The sequence below is a fragment of the Macrobrachium rosenbergii genome, chromosome 16 (assembly GCF_040412425.1).
Source record: "Macrobrachium rosenbergii isolate ZJJX-2024 chromosome 16, ASM4041242v1, whole genome shotgun sequence".
Lineage (NCBI taxonomy): Eukaryota > Metazoa > Arthropoda > Malacostraca > Decapoda > Palaemonidae > Macrobrachium > Macrobrachium rosenbergii.
This window is the reverse complement of record NC_089756.1, coordinates 14,401,226-14,407,435: the sequence shown is the minus strand read 5'-3', so window position 1 is coordinate 14,407,435 and position 6,210 is coordinate 14,401,226. Positions and strand designations below refer to the sequence as shown.

The 6,210-nt window shown below is 35.6% G+C and overlaps 1 protein-coding gene across 2 annotated transcripts in view; it reads left to right on the top strand.

Moving 5' to 3' along the window:
• Positions 1-5,711: 5,711 nt before the first annotated feature.
• Positions 5,712-6,210, top strand: part of LOC136847102 (AH receptor-interacting protein-like) — a 756,409-nt gene continuing 755,910 nt past the window's right edge. For both annotated transcript variants that reach the window (XM_067118413.1, XM_067118412.1), the window contains exon 1: positions 5,712-5,923. The gene's annotated coding sequence lies outside the window, so the exon portion shown is untranslated. The remainder of the gene's footprint in view (positions 5,924-6,210) is intronic.

Genomic DNA, 6,210 nt, shown 5'->3' with positions numbered 1-6,210 from the left:
TTTCTTTGTTTTAATTTGCTTGCCATTTTCCCCTGTTATTGTAATATACCTCCTTCCTCTTAATTACTTTTACTTTAATCACTTATGTTCCTTTTGTCCCGTGGAAGCAAGTCTTACAAATTAATTTTAACTCGTTCTGGATGGACGTCTGTAAAACATCAACGTGCATACTCATAATAAGGTTAAACTTAAATTATCCAAAAATGTAGAAGGCTGAGTATTGTTGAGTAAAAAGATCACTCCTTTTACTCAGCTACGAATCACATGTCTTGAATACTCAATAATGGCCAGTCTGGTCGTGACGCCATATTTCGTTTAAAAACCACACGGTTCATCATGCAATAGCTTTTATATAATCATGGTAATATTTTATAATATCCTAGTACTGGGAATCACCCTACCGTGATGACTCGTGTAATTGCGGCGACAGTATTTGAAAAACACTCGGTCAAACAAGGATTACCTCTCAGTGATAAAGGAGTTTTATTCATGTGCCCAGTATATTACTTTTAGGTAATATATATAAAAGGAAAATTTTCCATAATTTTCCCGTATTGTTTAATAAGTGTATGGTGAAGAGAATTATTACTTTCTCATCAAAATTTTCCCCTACTGTTTATTAAGTGTATGGTGAAGGGAATTATTTCCAAAGTACTTTCTCACCAAAGGCAACGACGGAGAAAGTTTCCTCATAAATGTCCATTACAGTTACCGTTGTATGGCAAAGGAGATTCCCAGGGAAATATTCTATACTAATAACGTAGAATAATGAAGGGAAATTCTTCACAGTTTTCCCCTGGCAGCTTTCTCCCTATCATGGACCAGTACTCCCCGCTATTTTCGTCTCATCGATACCAAGTGTAACAAACTGAAGATTTGCCGTCATACAAATAAGACCGTGAGATGTCCCTGGCCCTTTTAAGTATTACAAAAGGACCCTTGGTAGTCTGCCATTGCTTAATGCAATGCGCCACTGGCGAGGAAGAAGTCTGTCCCATTTGATGTTATTTTTTTTTCTTTTTTCTTTTATTTGGGAATATCAGACTGGCTGTCTCGTCTCCTCTCTCTCTCTCTCTCTCTCTCTCTCTCTCTCTCTCTCTCTCTCTAATAATGATTTCATAATGGCATATTATTATTATTATTATTATTATTATTATTATTATTATTATTATTATTATTCCGGTTGTTGTAGTTATTCTAATTTTTATTGCACTTCATTTGCTGTTGCTATTTTGGCTACTATGAGTGATACCATCAATACATTAATATCACATACACACTTATATATGCACATATAGTATACATATACATATATATATATATATGTAGTGTTTATATATATATATATATATATATATATATATATATATATATATATATATATATATATGTGTGTGTGTGTGTGTGTGTGTGTGTGTGTGTAATGTATGACTCGATTCCTGGGTCCAGATGTGAGTCGAAAGGTTATATGTATATATGTATGTATGTATATATATATATATATATATATATATATATATATATATATATATATATATATATATATATATATATATATATATATATATATATATATATATATATATATATATGCGCATTGTAGCAAAAGGAAACCAGATAAATACCATGAAACGGAAAGATTCCAGATAGTTGAATGCACATAAACCAGTGAAGATTTATATGACACATAAAAAGTAAAATATTGAGAGTCTAAGAGCTATGCAGGCGTAATGAATACAAGGCTCTGAAAGTTCTCTCCTGAAGGAGTCTGGCCCTTATGACCAGAACACAACTTTTGGCAACTGTAGGAAGGAGACCAACTTTCAGCCCCTCTCGGTGAACACCAACGAGTCACTATAAAAGCCCATGAAAAATAAGGTAAGGAAGACAGTGAGAGACATTGACCGTTCAAATAAGAAAGATCAGAAGGGAAATAAGTAGATAAATTTTCCTTTTTATTTTTTTATTCTTTTTTATTTGTAAATTTGGAGATGCTTTCCTTGTAAATAAATTTATCATATTCCATATGTTGCTCAGGTATTGTTACATTCATCTAACAAACTGGGTTTATTGCTGTTATCTGCCATGATAAATCTTGCTGATATCTATGCAAGTAAAATTTAGAGAAAGGCATGAGAGAACTTTATCATGTGGTTCCTATAATCTTCCCTCTTTCTAGAGTTGTACTTAGCCCTTCCATTAGGGGTAGGCTTCTCGCTCTTGCTACCTACTTCTCCCTTTTTTCTTCTCGGCATCCGACTTGTGATACATAAGAACGTATATTTTGGAGTTTTTCCTCCCTAGAACACATGTATTTCAAGATTTAATTCTCATATAATAAAAGCTCCTAAAGAAGTTGCCTTATAAAGCCGGAAATTAGACTCTTTACCTATGTGAGGGAAACACCTTCAGTTTATAAAACCCACGCGTTTCCCTTTTATGCTATTGATATTCTAGAAATTAGGGCTTAATGTCATAAAGTTAAAATAATCTGTAATATACTGTGATGTGAAATACATTACAATAATTCTCATCTATACGTGATATTCAAGAAGAGACAGTGCGTGCAAGATGGAGATCTATAGCGCAGTGTTTGTAAAAGGGTTTAACTTGCTGCTGATGAGCCTTTTGCGCAAGTGCATGAACTTACATATTTTGTGGAAGATATCCGCACTAGGAGAGTCTTGTACTCAGAAGTTAAGGTATGTATGTGGCGGTGAATAACTTGTTTGATTTTTTCTCGGACGGTTCCTGTTTAAGTTAAATGGCTAAATTACACACACACACACACACACACACACACACACACACACACACACACATATATATATATATATATATATATATATATATATATATATATATATATATATATATATATATATATATATATATATATATATATATATATATATATATATATATATATATATATATATATATATATATATATATATATATATATATATATATATATATATATATATATATATATATATATATATATATATATATATATATATATATATACATACATATATATATATATATATATATATATATATATATATATATATATATATATATATATATATATATATATATATATATTCAAAATATAATACCATGCCCTAGTGTTTCCTTAAATATGTTTTTAAAAGTTAGTATAATCTTACATGTTAGTTCGCAAATACATAAAATGAGGTACAGGAATAAGTAATATTTGATAGCATATGTAAAGGTACAAATAAACAAATGTGTGTTTATACATAAATGTGTATAATATTAAGTTTGAGTGTATGTGTGCGTCCAAATGGTCTATGCTGATTAACGGCTGGAGGTTCGTGTTGGGCGGGGCCTCAGCGACTTGAGCAAGCATGTTACTTGGCCTTCGCCGGGCGCTCTCGTGTCCTGCAAGGGGCGCGATGCACCCGATGGTTTGGGGCATGCTGTCTGGTCCCTGTTGACTCGTGCATCCCTTCTCCTGCTGGAGGGGAGTATACGGTCCGACTCTTGTTGAATATTCAGGGTCGGTTTCTAGATAGCGATGCTTACCGCTTCGGCTATTAAGAGGCGTCCATAGTTATCTTTTTTTGCACGACCTGGGTGAACATCTATATAATGTTGATGAATGGTCGTGCACAAAGAGGATGACTATGGTCGCCTCTTAATAGCCGAAGCGGTAAGCATCGCTATCTAGAAACCGACCCTGAATATTCAACAAGAGTCGGACCGTATACTCCCCTCCAGCAGGAGAAGGGATGCACGAGTCAACAGGGACCAGACAGCATGCCCCAAACCATCGGGTGCATCGCGCCCCTTGCAGGACACGAGAGCGCCCGGCGAAGGCCAAGTAACATGCTTGCTCAAGTCGCTGAGGCCCCGCCCAACACGAACCTCCAGCCGTTAATCAGCGTAGACCATTTGGACGCACACATACACTCAAACTTAATATTATACACATTTATGTACAAACAGACATTTGTTTATTTGTACCTTTACATATGCTATAAAATATTACTTATTCTTGTACTTCATTTTACGAGTATGTATTTGCGAACTAACATGTAAGATTATACTAAATTTTAAACACATATTTAAAGAAACAGTAGTGCATGGTATTATATTTTGAATATATAACTATATATATATATATATATATATATATATATATATATATATATATATATATATATATATATATATATGTATGTATGTATATATATATATATATATATATATATATATATATATATATATATATATATATATATATATATAAATATATATAACAGCCACGTGTCATAGGCATTGGGACCTGTCCCCACTGGCTGTCGGCCTAAGAAACAGGAGATCAGCGCCTGCCGTATGAGCCTACAGAGGCCCAGGAGGACTTTAACTTTTAATACATACATGTGCAATACAAGATACATACATATATACTGTCTGCTTATTTTTGATTGCCACATTGACATCTTAACTTCTAGATTCCCTGAATTTATGGATATGTTTCCTACTGAAAGCCTTGAATCCGTAATGAGAGTCGAATCCACACACAGTAGAAGGACTGAGACTACCGTTAACCCACTCTGCCACGAAGAAACTATGATGGTAGTGAAAAGTAGGAGCTCAATCAGACTCACAATTTCCCGGGAGAGCTGTTAATCAGCTCAGTGGTCTGGTAAAACTAAGCTATACTTACTTTTTTCCATACCTTAAGAGAGAAATACCTAAGCCAGACTTAGAAAGTTAATTTGATTGCTTGGTAGCGAAAAGCAGGGTTTCAGTCAGGTCATAGCTGCCAGGCTTCCATACCATAAGCTATAACATGGTTTCCAGGCTTCCATACCGTAAATCCCACAGGAGGTAGTGCCGTCAGTGCACCTCATGCGGTGCACTGTAGGCGTTACATAAGGTTCTTTGCAGCGTGCCTTCGGCCCTTAGCTGCAACTAGTTTCATTCCTTTTACCGTACCTCCGTTCATATTATCTTTCTTCCATCTTACTTTCTACCCTCTCCTAATAATATTTTAATTGTGCAACTGCGAGGTTTTCCTCCTGTTGGCCCGTTCAAACCTTTTTTTTAGTCAGTTGCCGTTTCAGCGCTGAATTACCTCATAGGTCCCAGCAGTTGGCCTTTGGCCTAAATTCTATATTCTGTACTATTCCATACCTTAAGAGGGAATTGCCTAGGCCAAACTTAGATAGTTAATTTGATTGTTGGCCGGAGGGAATGGAAAGATTAAGGGAGAAGCTGTAAACTCATTTCTTATGGACTAAAGTACTCATTTTCTTTAGAAATCTTTAGAAATCCCCTTCAGTGGAAAAACGCTGTGTGTGGGCGTGCACAAGCCGGCAACATTTTATAGAATAGGCGGCCTCTGGGTAATTACTGTTCTCATATCTTTATTGTACCTCTGATTAAACAGCTAACGAAAACCGGAGTGATTAAATACCATTGACATCAACTGATTGTGTAAGTGGATTTAAAGGAGAGTGAATATGTTAACGAAATATAAACATTAAGAAATGAAAAGAATACGTGAAACCCCTTGATTGAAGTAGTTCACTATTGCGTGATTAGGCGAATAGGTGGTGTACCACCAATAAGCTCGGGTTGGCCTTTTCGGTGCTCCGTCAGTGCTTGTAAAGAACATTAGTTCGGATCTTTGAGTCGGAGTAAGTGGATCAGTGGTAGTTTTCCTGGGAGAACTGTTTCCTGTCTCCGTGTGAGTGATGAGCAGTCGGTTATCGTGGCGTCGGTAAAAGCGATCTTTATTTATTGTGGTGAGCAGTTAATCGCGGTGCTGGTTACGGGTATCTTTAAGGGCCTTGCGTATGGCATGATGACCGCTCAGTGTTCCGCCCAGTATATCTGGTATTACCTTTAGGACGTGAATTCATAGGGACCTTCTCATCTTCAGGTAAGAACCAGCTGTCAGATTCTTTCTAGACCCTTATTTTAATTTCATGTGCATGACTTCCTCCTTTATTATTAAAAGCCGTTTGCGTAGGAGGATAAAGACTGACTTCACTAGTGTTTCCTCATTCTGTGGAGAATGATAGTCTTTTGCGGCGTTGTTTAGTATGACTTCACGAATATTTCTCTGTAAGTATTTTGTTTGTTATTCCATCAGTGTTAATATCGTCTTTGATTATACTGGTGGTGGGTGGGCAGTGACGGACTGGTAGGCAGGCTCAGTTGAAAATC